Genomic DNA, 17,969 nt, shown 5'->3' with positions numbered 1-17,969 from the left:
AACCATTATAATGATATCATAATAATGTAATATATAATAATGATATATTAATGTATAATAATAATTATACATTAATTTATAATTATAATGTACAGTGTATAATGTATGCAATGTATAATAATAATATATTAATATTATTAATCATTATAATCCTCAGAGTGTGCATTCTCAGAGAATCACTGCTTAAGATTGAGAATGTGAAGCTCACACAAAAAAGTCTGAGAGAGTGGCATGATTGTGACTTTAATTCTCAGCCCTTGGGTATCTTCAGCTGTGGTCGTCTGCACAGTGTGTACAGATAATGTAATCTGTACCCACAGAACCACGGCAGAACAGCGCAGCCTGCCTCATGTCTGGGTTGCTCTGAGCTGCCTGTTGGGGAGCCTCTGCTGTGAGGCTAGTTGGACTCTGTAGAGAGAAAGATGAAAAAAGACTCTTTCTTTTCCCTCAGATTTCTCCCCACGTGTTTTATTCACTTTTACATCCAGAGCAGATACTCTCTTCCCAGAGCCTTGGTGTTACTCTGGGATTCAGGCTTCCCAGACACCTAGTCATTTCAGCTCCCAAGGCCCAAGGTGACTGCAGAGTCATGTCTGACCCACTCATCCCATCTTGGCCTGTTTCCCATCATGGAGGACCCATGAGTGGGGAGAGGAGCCATTGAGGGAGATTGATCTGGAAGGCCTGGTGATTCTGAGCTTCAGAAAATGAAGCAGAAAAGGGGAACCTGAGACTGCCAGGCCTTCAGTGGGGGAGGAATATGGAGGAACCGAGAGGGGTGTGATGGCTGCACAGAGTCAAGGGTAGGGATATTCCAAAGTTTCCCAAGAAGAGAAACCTTGCACTGAAGTGGGGATACGATTTTACATGATGGAAATGTCTGTGCTGGTTTCACTAATTCTGGTGTCCCTGAGGGATGAACTGGTGTGACACCACAGGACAGAAGTTGCAGTCACTTTCAGGACTTAAGGAAGGTGAAACCTTTCAGCTTAGTCCCTTGTGAGCCAGTCAGGGGTCAAGTCTAGAAAGGCTCGGAGCCTGAGTCCGTCCAATGTGGTTTCGTTCTGTTCCAGCCAAGCTCCTCTGGACCCCAGCTGGGAAAGGGGGACCTCAGATATAGTCAGATCTAGTCATGGCAGCTTCTGTAGGTCGCCATGAGGCAGGTAATAGCCCAGGCATCGTCACTGGAGGTCATAGTCGCCCTCCTTCTTCCACCAGCAGACAGTGACTTGTGAGGTGAGGAGAGCACATCAGAATGGTCCAGTCAGCTGCCTAGTGTGGGAGACTCCAGGAGAAGGAGATGCCAAAGCCACAGAGACCCGATGCCTCCTGTGTCTCTCTCTTCCTTTTGTCCACTTAATTTTAACCCTCAGTCCTTCTTTTCCTTTCCTTTTTCCTCTCTTGGCTCTCTCTCCCTCTCTTTCCCCTACATGTTCTAACTTAATTGAGGTATTAACGACATACAGTAAACTGCATACATTTAAAGTGAACAATTTGATACATTTTGATTATAACATATTGAGCTATCACCTCAATCAAGAAAAGGAACGCCCATCCTCCCCAAATTTCCTCATGCTCATTTTAATTCCTCTTTCCCTGCCGTTTGCAAACACATTCTCATTATCAGGTAACCAGTATATGTCTGGTATATGTCCCTATAGATTTTCCTGTATTTTCCAAGGATTTTTATAAATGGGATCATATACTATGTACTCATTTTTTACTGGCTTCTTTCACTCAGCATGATTATTTTGAGATTTATGTTTGTCATTGCATGTAATATTAATTCATTCTTATCCCCAACCCTTCCCTGGCAACACTGTGCACACACCCGAGTGCTTCCCAGGTTGGAGTGAGAGCCAATAGTACTGCTGCATCCCCAAAATTAGGAATGCGCCTTGGTGCAACTCTGGGAGGTGTTGGCGGCAGCCCTAGACCCGCAAATGAATATTTTCCTGGATGATTGGAAAGCCCACCATGCCACTGCAGTCCCAATGATTGGCCAGTGCTCAGAACCCGTGAAGAATTCCCACCCACCAAGCACAGAGGCAGGCATGAGCATGAGAAAAGGCAGCAGCAGATATATGCGCACATGCAAATGCTTTCCCAGATGGCACAAATACCCATAGTAGTGCTGCGGTCTCACAACTGGGTAGGTGCCTCCGTGTGGCTGCAGCTCTGAGCCCAGTGTGAATGCTTTCCCAGCGGATGGGAACACCCACTGTACCAACGCAACTTCCAGCATATGGGGTGGGATCAAAAACACAGCTCATGCTTCCCCCACAGCGGTAGCAGTTGGAATCTGTGACCTGATACTACCACAAATATGCAGGCAAAAGATTAGTTCATCAAAGACCATAAGAAACTACACTAACAATTCAGAGCAGAAGGAAATGACAAGCCCCTAGAAACGAACCTTGAAGTCACAGAAATTTACAATCTAAATCACAGAGAATTCAAAATAACTGTCATTAAAGAAACTCACCAAGTTACAAGAATGTTCAGACAGTTTGATGAACTCAGGAATAAAATTAATGAGGAAAAGGAATACTTCATCGAAGAAACTGAAACTATTAAAAAAAAGAAAAGCAGAAATTCTGGATATGAAAAACATAATTAATGAGATCAAAAATAATCTAGAATCATTAAAAAACAGCTGATATTATGGATGAAAGAATTAGTGATTTAGAGGATAGAAATACAGAAATGTTTTCAGTGGATGAGGAGAGGACTCAGATTTTTAAAAAATGAAGGAATTCTTGGAGAAATATATGACTCAATTATAAAAGCAACCTAAGAATTATACGTATCACAGAAGGAGAAAAGAGGGAGAAAGGAGCAGAAAGCTTGTTAAAAGAAATAATGGCTGAGAACTTTCCAAACCCGGGGAAGAACCGGACTTACAAGTGCATGAAACCAACAGAAGGCCTAATAACATCAATGCTAAAAGACCTTCTCCAAGTCATATAATAGTAAAATTGACAAAAGCCAATGACAAAGAAAAAATATTAAGGGAAGCAAGACAGAAGAAAGTAACCTACAAAGGAACCTCTATCAGGCTTTCAGCTTATTTCTTGGCAGAAACTTTACAGGCAAGGAAAGAATGGAATGATATAATAAAAATATTGAAAGACAAAAACTTTCAGCCAAGAATACTCTATCCAGTGAAATGATCCTTATGATACAATGGAGAAATAAAAGTTTTCCCAGAAAAACAAAGGCTGAGGGAGTTCATTGTCACTAGATATCCCATACAAGCAATGATCAAGAACGCCATCATACCTGAAACAAAAAGAAGACAAATGTCGACAAAGCTTTGAGCAAAGAGATAAATAGACAGACAAAATCAGAAAGCTACAGCTCTGTTTCACAACAAGGTAGCAAATACTTAATTATAACTTAAAAGAAGAATGGAAGGAAAGCATAAAAAGTAACTATAAACACTTCAGCATAGTCACAAACGCACAACACAAAAATGAATAACTTGTGACAACAATAACTCAAAAGGAGAAGAGGAAAGTGATCGAACCTGCTTAGACTAATGGAGATAAGAGGCTCTCAGAAGATGGACTATGTCATCTATGAGATCTTCATACAAACCTCACAGTAACCAGCAAACAAAGAATCAGAGCAGAGCCATAGATAATAAAAAAAGAGAAAATTTCCACAGAAAACCCCCAAAATGAAATAGCAGTCCGAAACAGAAAGGAAGAGAAACAATGGAAATATAGATTAGGTGGGATTAAGCCCTCAGGTATCAATAATCACTCTAAATGTAAATCGATTGAATTCTCCAATCAACAGACACAGAGTGGTGGGGTGGATTAGAAAACAAGACCCAACAATACACTGCCTCCCGGAAACGCATCTCAGCACTAAAAACAAACAGGCTCAGAATGAAGGGATGGGAGACAATACTCCAAGCAAATGGCAAGTAAAACAAAGTAGGTGTTTCCATACTTATATCAGACAAAGCAGACTTCAAGATGAAAAAGACTATGAGAGACAAAGGGGGGCAGTTTATAATGATAAAGGGGAGTTTCCACCAAGAGGACATAACACTTATAAAGTTATATGCACCTAACGCAACACCACAAAAGAATATAAAGCAACTATCAATAGACCTAAAGGGAGAAATTAACAGCAACACGATAATAGCAGGGGAGCTGAACATCCCACTTACATCCATGGATAGATCATGCATAGAAAGGCAACAAGTAAATAGTGGAATTAAATGAAACCTATGATCAGATGAACTTGATATATATAGAGCATACCCTCCCAAAAAAGCGGAATACACATTCTTCTTAAGTGCACATGGAACCTTCTCAAAGATATACCATATGTTGTGAAACAAGGCAAGCCTGAATAAATTTAAGATTGAAATCATATCAAGCTTCTTTTCTGACCACAATGCTATGACACTTGAAATCATCTATAAGACAAAAGATGGGGAAGTTACAAATATGTGGAGACTAAAGAACACAAGACTGAAGAAACATTGGATCAATGAACAAATGAAAGGAGAAATAAAAAAATACCTGAAGACAAATGAAAATGAAAAGACAACAAAACAACTCTTATGGGATGCAGCAAAAGCAGTTCTAAGAAGGAAATTCATAGCAATACAAGCTCACCACAACAAACAAGAAAAATACCAAATAAGTAACCTTAAACTACACCTAATAGAATCAGAAAATGAAGAACAAATGAAGCCTAAAGTCAGCAGAATGAGGGAAATAATAAAAATTAGAGCAGAAATAAATGAAATAGAGACTAAAAAAAACAGTAGAAAAGATCAATGAAACAAAGAGCTGGTTCTTTGTGAAGAATGAAACAAAACTGACAGACCCTTAGCCAGACCCACTAAGAAAAAAAGAGAGAAGGCTCAACACATAAAATTAGAAATGAAAGAGGAGAAATTACAACAGATACCACAGAAATCCAAAGGACAATAAAAGAATACACTGAACAACTTACATGCCACCAAATTGGATAACCTAAAAGAAAAAGATAAATTATTAGATTCATACAACCTCCCAAAACTGATTCAAGAAGAAACAGAGAAAATGAACAGACAAATAACAAGTAAAGAGATCGAAATGGTCATCAAAAACCTCCCAAAAAACAAAAGTCCAGGACCAGATGGCTTCTCTGGAGAATTCTACACAATATTCAAACAAGATTTAATACCTATGCCTCTGAAACTATTCCAAGCAGTTGAAGAAGATGGAACACTTCCTAATTCATTCTATGAGGCCAACATCACCCTGAGAGCAAAAGCAGGCAAGGACAGCACAAAGAAGGAATATTACAGGCCGATATCACTGATGAACACAGATGCAAAAATCCTCAACTAAATATCAGCAAATCGAACACAGCAATATATTAAAAGGATCATATACCATGAGCAAGTGGAATTTATACCAGGGATGCAGGGAAGGTTCAACATACGCAAATCAATCAATGTCCTACACCACATTAACAAAATGAGGATTAAAAATCACATCATATTCTACACAGATGCAGAGAAAGGATTTGACAAAACCCAAAATCAATTTATGCTAAAAACTCTCAATAAAATGGGTATAGAAGGACAGTACCTCAACACAATAAAGGTCATATATCACAAACCCACAGCCAACATAATACTTAATGGTGAAAAACTTAAAGCCATTCCTTTGAGAACAGGAAGAAGACAAATGTGCCCACTCTCGCCACTCCCATTCAACATAGTACTGGAGGTTTAAGCCAGAGCAATTAGGCTGGAAAAACAAGTAAAAGGAATCTAAATTGGAAAGGAAGAAATGAAACTCTTGCTGTTTGCAGATGACATGATTGTAAATATAGAAAACCCAAAACAATCCATCAGAAAACTATTAGAAATAATCAACCACTACAGCAAAGTTGCAGCGTACAAAATCAACTAACAAAAAGCAGTTGCATTTCTATACTCTAATAATGAACTAACAGAAAGAGAACTCAAGAGTACAATCGCACTTACAATTGCAACAAAAAGAAAAAAGTGTCTCGGGATAAATTTAACCAAAGAGGTTAAAGACCTATACAATGAAAACTATAAGACATTATTGAAAGAAATCAATGATGACCTGAAGTAATGTGAAGATATTCCATGCACATGGATTGGAAGAATAAACACAGTTAAAATGTCCATATTACCTAAAGTAATCTACAGATTCAAAGCAATCCCAATCAGAATTCCAGTGACATTCTTCATAGAAACAGAACACAGAATCTTAAAATATATATGGAATAACAAAAGACCTCAAATAGCCAAAGCAATCCTGAGAAGAAAGAACAAAGCTGGAGGCATCACAATCCTAACTTGAAAATATATTACATAGCTATAGTAATCAAAATGGCATGGTACTGGCACAAAAGCAGACTCATAAATCAATGGAGCAGAACTGAAAGCCCTGAAAAAAAAACACACACACATCTGTGGTCAGTTAATCTCTGACAGAGGAGCCAAGATCATACAATGGAGAAATGAAAGTATCTTCAATAAACACTGTTGGGAAAACTGGACAGCCACATGCAAATGAATGAAAGTAGATCATTATCTTCCACCATACACAAAAATTAACTCGAAATGGATAAAAGACTTGAATCTAACACTTGAAATCATAAAACTCCTAGAAGAAAATATACGCAGTACAGTCTTTGACATCGGTCTTTTCTGCACCCTTCCCAATACTATGTCTACTCAAGCAAGGGAAAGAAAAGAAAAAATATACAAATGAGACTACATGAGACTAAAAGGATTCTGCAAGGCAAAGGAAATGATGAAAAAAACGAAAAGACAGGGCCAGCCCCGTGGCTTAGTGGTTAAGTGCTCGAGCTCCGCTACTGGCGCCCAGGTTCGGATCCCAGATGCGCACAGAGGCACCGCTTGTCCGGCCATGCTGAGGCTGCGTCCCACATACAACAACTAGATGGATGTGCAACTATGAAATACAATTATCAACTGGGACTTTGGGGAAAACAAAAAAGGAGGAAGATAATCAATAGATGTTAGTTCAGAGCCGGTCTTCCTCAGAAAAAAAGAAGAGGATTAGCATGGATGTTAGCACAGGGCTGATCTTCCTCAAAAAAATAAAAAACCGAAAAGACAACCCACGAACTGGGAGAAAATGTTTGCACATCATATATCTGACAAGGGGTTAATTTCCAAAATATATAAACAACTCATACACCTGACAACAAAAAAAAAAGATAATCCAATCTAAAAATGGGCAGAGGATATGAACAGACATTTTTCCAAAGAAGATATACAGAAGACCAACAGGCACATGAAAAGATGCATAACATCACTAATTATTAGGGATATTCAAATCAAAACTACAACGAATGATCACCTTACACCTGTCAGAATGGCTATAACTCCCAAGACAAAAAATAACAAATGTTGGAGAGGATAAGGAGAAAAGAGCACTCTCACACACTGCTGGTGGGAATGCAAACAGTTGCAGCCACCGGGGAAAACAGTATGGAGATTTCTCAAAAATTAAAAATAGAAATACCATAACTTCCAGCTATCCCACTACTGGGTATTTATCCAAAAAAATTGAAATCAACAATTCAAAGAGATTTACGCACCACTGTGTTCACTGTGGCATTATTCACAATAGCCAAGACATGGAAGCACCCCAAGTGCCCTGCTACACATGAATGGATAAAGAAGATGTGGTATGTATTATATACAATGGAATACTACTCAGCCAGAAAAAAAAGACAAGATCGTCCTGTTTGCAACAACCTGGATGGACCTTGAGGATATGATGTTAAATGAAATAAGCCAGACAAAGAAATATGCATGATTTCACTCATATGTAGAAGATAAACATACACAGGGATAAAGAGAACAGATTAGTGCTTACCAGAGGGGAAGGGGGCTGGGTGTTGAGTGAAAGAGTTAAAGGGACACATGTGCATGGTATGGATAAAAGTCAGACTACTTGTGGTTAGCACGATGCAGTCTATACAAAAATTCACAGATAATAATGAACACCCGAAATTACACAATGTTAAAACCCTATATAATTTCAATAAAATAATTAAAAAAGAAAAAATTAATTCATTATTTTTTATTTTTGAATAGTATCCCACTGTGGGGATAAACCACACTTTGTGTATCCGTTCACCAGTAGATGGACATTTGGGTTGTTTTCCGTTTTTGTCTACTATAGCTAGGTTGTTATCAACATGTGTGTACAAGTCTGTGTATAGAAATATGTGTTTATTTCCCTTAGATGGATTCCTAGGAGAGGAAAGACTTGGTAGACGTATGTAATTATTAAAGACGCATCCAAGCTATTTTTCACCAGTACTGAGGAGAGTTTCAGTGAATTGACATCTTCAACAACATTTGCTATAGTCAGTTTTTTTTAATTTTAGCCATTCTCAAGTGTGGTGGAATCTTATGACGACTGTCACTTACATTTCCCCAATGACTCATGTTGTGAAGGAGAAGGCAAGCCACACAGAGACTGGGAGAAAACATCTTCAAATCATATCCCTAGAAAAGGATGTGTATTTATAATATATAAAGAGCTCTTACAAACCAATAGTAAGAAGACAATCAACACGTCATGGCTTGCCAGGAGACAGCACATCAGGTTTGTGATGAGCACCAGGAGGCCCGCCAAGCAGATGAGGATGAGGGCCCAGAAGGGGTGGTCTGGGGAGACAAGTGGTGCGGTGAGCCACGTCCTATCATCACCCCAGGGCTCCTGGTGAACCCACTGTGCCTCAACCCTCCTTGACAAGGGTTGGCCAACATTCTTCATCATCCAAGACACTGTGCGCATGGTTCTCTTCAATGAGACACAGCATCAAGATACTCGTCCCCTACCATGGGCTAGGACTTCCTGCAGATTTACCAGGTTTCTCAGTCAAGGTGTCATCTCTATTGGGAAAATATTCTGGAAGTGAATGAAATGGAGAATGCATGTGAGTGTGTTTCACTCTTTTTAATAAAACTTTGTAGACACAGAAAAATAAAGGGAACCGTTTCATAAACATCCACCATCTAGATTTAACAATGTATATTCCATCCAATTAAAACGATATTTCATCAATGTATAAATCATTAACACTTGCCACCCTTGATTCATCCCATGTTTTCAATGAAATATTAAAGTCAAGTAGACATCATGATGTTTCACACAATTTTAGTTTCCATCTCTAAAAAGTGAGCACACTTTGCTACAAAATGCAAGACCATTATCACAGAACAAAAGTGTAACAAATTAAACCAAATTCATACCTCTGGGCACAGAGGACTGAATTTGGGCTGGACTTTCTTAGGACGGTCACGGGGAGAATGGGTCATCACAGTTGGCAAGCCTATGGGATCTCTCTAAATTTGTAAAATCCCACTCAAATGTGTTCTTCCATGCCTGGAAACACATCATCCCCTTCTCCTTTATCTATTTGCTTCATATTCATTTTCTAGGATTAACCTACAATGTAATATCCTGCAGGAAGTCTTCTTTGATTACGACCTCCAAGTATGAGTTTGTTCACATCAAATGATTGAGAAGTTTCAATTCTCTATTCTTGTTATTGCCAGCTATAACATAAACTCGAGGAAGGGAGGACACACAGCACCCAGTGGGCATGGGGGGAGGGGTGCAGGTCCCCCTACTTGTACCTCTATCCAGACAAACTCTTAGAGGTGTGCTGTCTGATATGGAGCAGCAACAAGTCTCTTTTTGAATTAAAATTAATTTTAGTTAAATAAAATAAAAAAATCTAGTACCTCAGTAACATTAAATATCAGTACAAATAAAGACCAGTCACAATACCATCCTTCGAGTACTCAACAGCCACATGTGACTATGCACTGGAGAGCACAGATATAGAACATTCCAACACTACAGAAAGTTCTAGCGCATTGGCGCTCATCTGGAGCGGGACTGGGTAAACTATAGCCTGTGTATCAGAAACCACATGAAGCCCAAACCTGTAAGTCTGCTTCACACAGAGCTGGAGACCCTCACTGACCATCTGGCCCAGTGGCTTTCAGTGCAAAGATAAGGAAACAAAAGTCCAGAGAGGGGAGATGCCTAGCTTGAGGTCACAGAGTTGTCTAGGAGAAGGTGACGGCCTCCTATATTACACTGGTGTCCTTTTCTCTCTCTCAATGGTGGGTAAAGACTGGGGGACTATGCCACCTCCTGCCAGCCTGAGAAATTTCAATGCTCTCTCACCCCCAGGCATCCAGAATCCCCAGAATGTCCTCACTTCCTTTCACAATGACCAGGGAGCCTTATCATTCCCAAGGACACTCTTCCTGACCAGGGTCAAGTTCTGCAGCTGGGTCAATTCTGGGTCAGCCACAGGAATTCCTCATAGATGACAACTCTGTCCAGCCTATGTGCCAAGGCGACAAGGTACACAGGGAGTCCACTCTAGTGTGGTTACTGTGGGGGACAGACCTGGAAGGGCACAAGGGATGAACAAGGGTGTCTAGAATTCTACCCTGATTCTAGATTCCCTGCTTCTGGGTCCTGTCCAAGATAACGTTCTGCAATAATGTAAACATTTGTCTGCACTACCAAATACACTCATTATTAGACTCATGTTGTTATCAAGCACTTAAAATGTGGCTAGTGTGTGTGAGTGAGGAACTGAATTTCTCATGTAATTTAATTTTAAGTAATTAATTTATAAATAAATAACCACAGGGAGAACAGTTTTGAAACATTTGAGAAAGGACTTCTGCAAATGCATAAAAACAATGAGAACACTGGTAAAAAAAGGTCAAAATCAACTTTTCAGAAGTCTAGAAATTAATCAATGGTTTTTAAGAATCTGAGGAGGGTTTAGTGAAGAAATATGGTGGAATCTTGATAACGGGAGCAAACTTTGTGGCATTATAACTTGCACTATTCCCATCCTGCTCTCACAATATCCTGCATAACTTTGAAAACCATCAGTCTCAGAACCATGGTAGCTGAGACAACCAGCAGCCAAGCAGCCATAATGGGTTTGGAGCTCTGAAAAGAGCTATCCCCATTGAACTCTCACTAGCTGACCTGCCTGGCAGCTTCCCGAAAAAACCCCATGTTCAGGGCTTGAGGTTACTTGACTCAGAGCTTGCCCAGGGAGGAAAGTCTGTCCCCAGGGCACTTGCTAAAAATATTCTGGGCTAATTGTTTTCTATTGTAGCTGCCTGAGGGAGTGATACCAGCTGAGGCAGGCAATGGTGAGCCAAAAACTTAGAAGAAAAATTGGGGGAATGAGATGTCCACAGGGGGCTTTGAAAAGCTCCAGTGTATTTGCGGGCATCTAGAAGACCACAAGTGCTTAGGGCTGTGGCACGCCCAGGAAAGACTTGAGAACATCTTAATCTCTCACCTCTAGTTGAGGAGTTGGCTTAATATCTGAAAACTTGATTACGTATTACACAATATTAATAGAATAAGGGCCAATACCACGCAATATTGACCACATATACAGAAAAGAATTTCACAAAATACAACGCCCTTCATGTCTAAAAAAGAAAACACTCAACAAATTAGGAATAGAAAAAAACTTTCTCAACCTTTAAACAGCATCGATGAAAAACCCACGGCTAACACCATATTCAATGGTGAAAGACTGAAAATTCCTCCCTAAGACCAGGGACAAGAAAATGATGTCTTCCCATATATCGTATGTTAATCACAGGTACTAGAGGTTCTAATGAGGGCAATTAGGCAAGAAAAAGGAATAATAGAAATCCAGATGGAAGGGAAGAGGTGAAACTATTTGTTTTGCAGATGAGAAGATATTGTATATAGAAAAACCTAAAAAATACACTCCTCCCCACACATAATATGTGAATCGTATCTTAATAGGTGTATAAAAAATTTAAATTGCCCCATGTGTTTAGTGGCTAGACTATTGGAGAGCACAGTTAGACTGCTGATATTTGTTGAAAGTCTCCAGAAGAGGAGGAGGAGCAGGATGCTGGAGGTTGGTGGCACCAAATGTTAATGCTTTTCTCATCCCCCGAAAACCTATGGAAGGAGATTTTAGGATTAGCTGACAGGGATGTGGGGCAGAAGGGGCATGATGTAAGTGACTTCCAGATCAATGATGTGTCATGGGAGCTCAGAGTCATCAGCCACCAGCTCAGCCAATGCTTCCAATCTCCTCAACGTACATCAAGTCGGTGACCAGGCAGGAGTGAAATATGTCTCAAAGCTGGCTGCCTCTGTAGAGCTTGGTGACCTACAACAAACACGAGGGAGAGTGGGTGAGGTGGAGTTCTCCTGGGGACACAGGGGGCCACTGGAGCCAGTGAAAGATCACAGACCTTGGGGCAAGGGAGACCTGACTTCAAATCCTGGCTCTCTCCCTAACTCACTGTGTGACCTTAGGCACAATACTCTCATTTCTGAGCTTCAGTTTACCCATGTGAGAAATGGGGATGGCAGCTAGGACATCACCTCTGGACACTGAGATAACCCAGGCATGCAGGGAAAGTGAAGGGTTGAAACAATCACATAACAGATGTAAGTCAGAGGGAGGAATGATTGTGCCCTTAGGGCAAGGAGAGACGGGAGAGGGAGACCCCACCTTGTCTTGTGTGTCCCTGAGCAGGGCGGTGTACTCCAAGAATGTAGGCTCCGTGTTGCTGAGGTTACAACTGATGATGCAGAAATGTAGCTGGTGTTCTTTCTGGATGGATAAACTCTGGGTTGCAGAGCCAGGAGCCACCGAGAGGAAGATCAGACAGGTGGAGACTCTCAGCTCCCTGCACAGAGGCATGGTGGCCCATGGGGTCAGGGTGGTGGGTACAGACAGCGTCCACACTGGTGGCTGCCCCATCCTTCTCAGGCCTGGGGAGAGAGGGATATGGGGACTCTAGAGAGAGGTCCTGAAACCTCTGGGGGTGGGGGCCAGAACAAGAAGGAGGAAATGGGAGGACAGTGGGGATACAGAGAGGGGTGGTCACAAAAGTGGTCATTAGGAGCAAATGCTCAGGGGAGGGTCTCACCTGAGGGAGACCAGTATGCAACTCGAGTAGAAGGGGCCCAGGCTGGTCTTCTTGAACAAGGATGCAGCTAGGGAGGAAGGAGGAGGAGGAGCAGGAGGGACAGGGGTTGAAGGACGGGCTGGGTGGGATTTAACCCACCGGAAGCTGCTGGGACCAGAGTCTCACCAGGCTCTGCAGGACCCTCACAGTGAAGTTGATCGTGGCTTAGTCTTTGCTCATGTCTGAGGAATACCAGAACGTGGAGATGGTGACGTTGACTGTGAGGGTCTTCAGGTTGTGCCCCAAAGCTGCAAGACGAAAGGGAGAGCGATGGCCGTCTCTGAAATCTGGCCTGAGACCACACCAGAGTCCTGCACTCATATAATCTGTTGTCTTCTGTCCCAGTGGCACCACCATCCACATGTGCGGTCACCCAAGTCAGAACCAGCATATCTGCTCAGCTCCACCTCCCTCCCAGTAACACCCATTCACCTTGCACACTGGTCCTCACATACACTCCCTCTCTCCATCCCTGTCCTAGCTCAGGTCTTAACTTCCTTCACTCAGACAAACACCCAAGCAGGCTCACTGAATGCTCTGTTTAAAGGATGTTCTACATGGACTACTAGAAGAATCTTTCTGCAATGAACACCCCACTAGGGCCACCATTGTTCTAGTACCACCCATGGCTCCCAATGGACTTCAGTATTTAGTTCAACCTTCTTGACCTAGCACTCAAAGTTCTACTCAATCTGGCTCCTGCTGACCTTTCAATCTCATTTTATCCATCTACTGAGGGTTAAAGGTTATGCTTCATGCAACCCAAATTCGTTTCAATTCTCCCCATACGGAATGTTGTTTCTGGCCGGAGGCTTTGCTCATGGAATCCCCTCTGCCAGGAAAACCCTTCATCCTCTATTTGCCGGGGTCCCTCCTACTCATTCTTAAAGAATTCATTCTGGTGAAACTTTCTCTAGCAAGCTCTTCCCCTCCAAATTATGCCAGGTGCCTCTCCCCGAAATATCCCATATTGTATTATAATGGTGTGTTAATTTCACAAGACTAGGGGTTCTCTGAGGGCTGGCCTTAGACTGAATCCTTGGTATAATCTTTGTAATCAGCATGATTACCCTAAAACCAGAATTTCACACCCTGGCTTCTCAGCTCCTGGATCACAACTGGCTCGTGGGGGAGTGGGGCCAGAGTGCTTCTCCTGGGAAGGAAAAGGCACCCTCAGATACCTGTGGTGGCTTCTGGTGGCACAGGTGATGATCAAGTATGCAGGGACATGGTGGTGGGCTCGGGAGCTGAGGAAAGGGCTGTCAGCAGGGAGGGACAGAGTGTGAAGAGCCCCCAGGCTCACCTTGGCTCCAGCACTGGCTGTCTCAGGACCACCATTCACAGGTGAAACATAAATGAGAGTGAGGGGACGGGTGACTGTGTGAGCAGAGGGATGAGCAAGCCTGTGGATGAGAGGAGCCCAAGAGAGAGAGATAAGTGAACAAGAGAGACTGAACTCGGAATAGAGACAGATAGACAGGCAGAAAAATGGGAAGATGGATGGGATACCTGGAAAAGGAGGACCAAGTGTGGGGCTCTAGGAGAATTAAAGTGAAAACCACGTGGGGTCAGAATGTGGTGGATATCATATCTGTGTCTAAGGCTTTCTCACCCTGTGCTGGGACTCTCCACCAGAACCCGGGAGGGAGAGAATGGATGAATTAGAGCCCTTCCATGTGCCTCCCTCACCAAGTATAGCAGGTGAAGGAGAACAAGTGCTCCCCAACCCCAAATGCAGACGGGACATAGGAGATCAGGGCCAGGAATACTCACTGTTGCTAGTCGGCGCCACGGCTCCATAGGTGTAACCTGTGGAGAGAAGGCGAGAGGAGCTGAGCAAGAGTTGGGGTGAACATAAAGAATTAAGGGAGAGGAAGGATGTAGGGACCTTTGTGAGAAAAGCAGAGGGGAAAGCAGAGGGGATGAGTGGAGGGGTGTTCAGGGGGAAGGCAACGAGATGGAAGGTGGTTGGACCCTGTGATCACACAGTGATGAGAAGACTGAACCCAGACCAAGAGGATAGAGAGATGGATCATAGCTCACTTTAGAGCAACGGAGGGAACACAGAACTCCAACTGAGAGAGAAAGTGTGGCTGTAGCACAGCCCCTCACCACTGACGTAGAGGCTGTCCCCGTCCAGGGTGAAAGAGCCCAGGTGGGTGATGCACTGGGTCTCATGGCTCAGCTCCCAGTAGAGTCAATCTCTGTCCAGCCTGGGACCTGCGGGCGTCAGAGTGGAAGGTGCAGATGATGTCAACCACAGTGGCTGCCCCACCCTTCTCAAGCCTGGGGGAGGAAGATCATGGGGATGTGGAATACTGAGCAGGGGTCATTCTTGGTGTGGAAAGCGAGAGAGGAGAAGGGAGGAGGCTGATGGAGATGCGGAAGGGGCTGCTCTGATGCCTGCAGGGGCTCTCCTAGTTGTCGCCCGTGTGAGACAACCCCCTCACAAGTAAGGCCTGACTTCTTTTAGGATGTGGAGGGGGGCCTGTGAGTGGCAAAGAGGGGTGAACACACATACCTGGGTGAGGGAACACCTGCAGGTCTGCACGGACAGCAGCGAGGAGAAAAGTCAGTGCCCTGTGCCATCTGACACATGCAGGCAAGAAAGTACCGTTATGTTCTCTCGGTTCCACACTCCAAGATCTTTTCTTTCTACTTCTTTCCTACTCCACAGCCATCACCCAGGCCTAGGGAACAATCATCTTATTCCTAATCTTATTCCCAGCACCTCCCATCTTGCATATTAAGTCTTCATTCTTAACCATGAAGTCCATTTTAACCCACATGCTTAGACCAAACGCTAATAACATCATCCTTCTACTCGCATCTCTCCAGAGTCTTCCCACTGGTCTTAGAACAGAGTCCCAAGTCACCCCTGATCTGGTCCTGCCTTTCCCCCCCTCGCCAGTGTGGCTCACACCCCTCCCCCTGTGTTGACTCGGCTCAGCCATCCCTCTTCTCAGTTCATGGACACACCAGGCTCTCTGCTTCAGGGGTGTCCTCATGCGGTCCATCTGCCTGAAACGCTCTCTTGAACACACACCCACACCCTCACTCAAGTCTAACCCTCCGACCAGCTAAATCCAGTCCCAACTCCCTCTCTCAAGCTAAATATCAGTCCTTCTCATGAGGGCTTCACTGCCCCCACAGGTTGATTCCCATTGTGCCAAACTCCTACATCACTCTCGTCATTAACTTTTCAAAATCCAAATTCCCAAATACAATATAAATTCCATAAAGGTGGGACAAGGTCTTTCTGGTTCTCCAGGTCCCCATGCATCTGGGCCAGCGCCTGGCTCATGAGATGAGGGACCATCCCGGTTTGTCTAGGACTGCCCTGGTTTGAACACTAAAAGTTCTGTGTCCTGGAAAACCCCACAGTCCTGAATAAACGAGGATGGTTGGTCACCATTAATTATACACTCAAAGACTATCTATTGCATGACAAGCACACATTTCCCTCAAGAACATCACAGGAAAGCTAGAATGAAAAAGGCACACACACATACACACACAATTAGTAGAGGCCAACAACTAAATACAAAATTACTTAACAAGATTCTCTGCAACGTGAATCACCAGACTGTTATTTCAGAAAAGTTTCAAGAAACAAAGTTAATTCCCTTTAGAAGGCAAGGTGGAGAGGACAGTATTTTGGAGACTAGCGCACTTCCCTTCAATCTACAGTGTTGCTTAGTACTCTTCCAAATGATTTGAAATGTCATAAAGAAAAAAATGCTCAAAATAAATCTGGCTACTGGCAAATTCAATTTTAAATTTGTTATTAATACAAAGAAGTTCAAATCATCTTTTTCCCTGAATGCTCCTTTATTTCAAATTTTTGTGGAGGATTTATAGGACTTTAGAAGTCAAATTGAATGGGTCTAAGGAATGTTACTGAGTATCCCTGCTAATATTTCATGGGATGTCTTCTAATACTACATACACACGCAAAACGTTTCTGTATTTATATTATATATAAATCCTGACTTTTGAGTATTATGCAATGCAAGTAAATCTATATTTTCTACTATAATACACTTTTGCAGTTATTTACGTTTGTTTCATGTGTTTTTATTTGCATATAACTGTACTTACTGAAATATTTACCACACAGAACCACACACAGCTTACCATCTTTCCATCAATCAAACATCAACAATATTTCTCAAGATACCTTCACTCTCAGTCACTCCATGTGGTCACAACCTGAACCCAGGAAAGCCCACTGGCAGGTCTTCTGCACAGCGGAGGCTGCCGGAACCTCTTGGTACCAGGTCCACAGGGTACTCACCTGGTCACACAGAAATCCATGGATCAGCGAGGACAGGTGGACCCTGAGCCTGTTTTCACCTCAAACTTGATCTCCACGGATGCTTTTCGTGTCTGAGGGGGGAAAAAAAGCGCAAACAAGCTTTTGAGGCCTTTTATAGGGTGTTGGTTGGAAAGTTCACCCCATTCACTTTTCTTTTTTTGTATTTACTGATTTAACTGTAACTGTTGGCTGTGACTGGATTTTCCCGATTCCTATCCAGCCACCTGCTGCTCCCCGAGATGGGAGAAAGCAGCTTCGTGCTGTGTGCACTTGAGTCACTCAACTCACTTGGCTGGACAGAGACTTTTTCGTGACTCTGGACCCTTTAAACAAGCTTGTCATTTAGGGACCCTGTAAGTGACTCGCTGACTTATCAACAATTTCCACACTTCTTTCAGGGCTCGGGAGATTTTCAGGCCCTGGAGCAGGTTTCCCAACCTCGGCACAACTGATATTTGGGGCGGGATAAATCTCTGTCAGGCGGTCCTGGGCCCTGGAGGACGCTGAGCAGCATCCCTGCCTCCCCCTCTAGATTCCAGGAGCGCCCCATTTGTAACAACCCAAACACCATCTGCAGACACGGATAAGCCCTCTGGGGAC

General features: G+C 42.9%; 1 long non-coding RNA gene across 1 annotated transcript; it reads right to left on the bottom strand.

Moving 5' to 3' along the window:
• Positions 1 to 14,832: 14,832 nt before the first annotated feature.
• Positions 14,833 to 17,671, bottom strand: LOC131401713 (uncharacterized). The gene is made up of 3 exons (XR_009217877.1): positions 17,538 to 17,671; positions 17,349 to 17,440; positions 14,833 to 14,860 (listed from the first exon to the last, which is right to left on the bottom strand). It is a non-coding gene; the product is annotated as an uncharacterized LOC131401713 (long non-coding RNA).
• Between the last annotated feature and the right edge of the window lie 298 nt (positions 17,672 to 17,969).

Source organism: Diceros bicornis (genome assembly GCF_020826845.1).
Source record: "Diceros bicornis minor isolate mBicDic1 chromosome 13 unlocalized genomic scaffold, mDicBic1.mat.cur SUPER_13_unloc_1, whole genome shotgun sequence".
NCBI classification, from domain to species: domain Eukaryota; kingdom Metazoa; phylum Chordata; class Mammalia; order Perissodactyla; family Rhinocerotidae; genus Diceros; species Diceros bicornis.
Note: the sequence above shows the minus strand (reverse complement) of the source record. Positions and strands in the feature narration are given on the sequence as shown.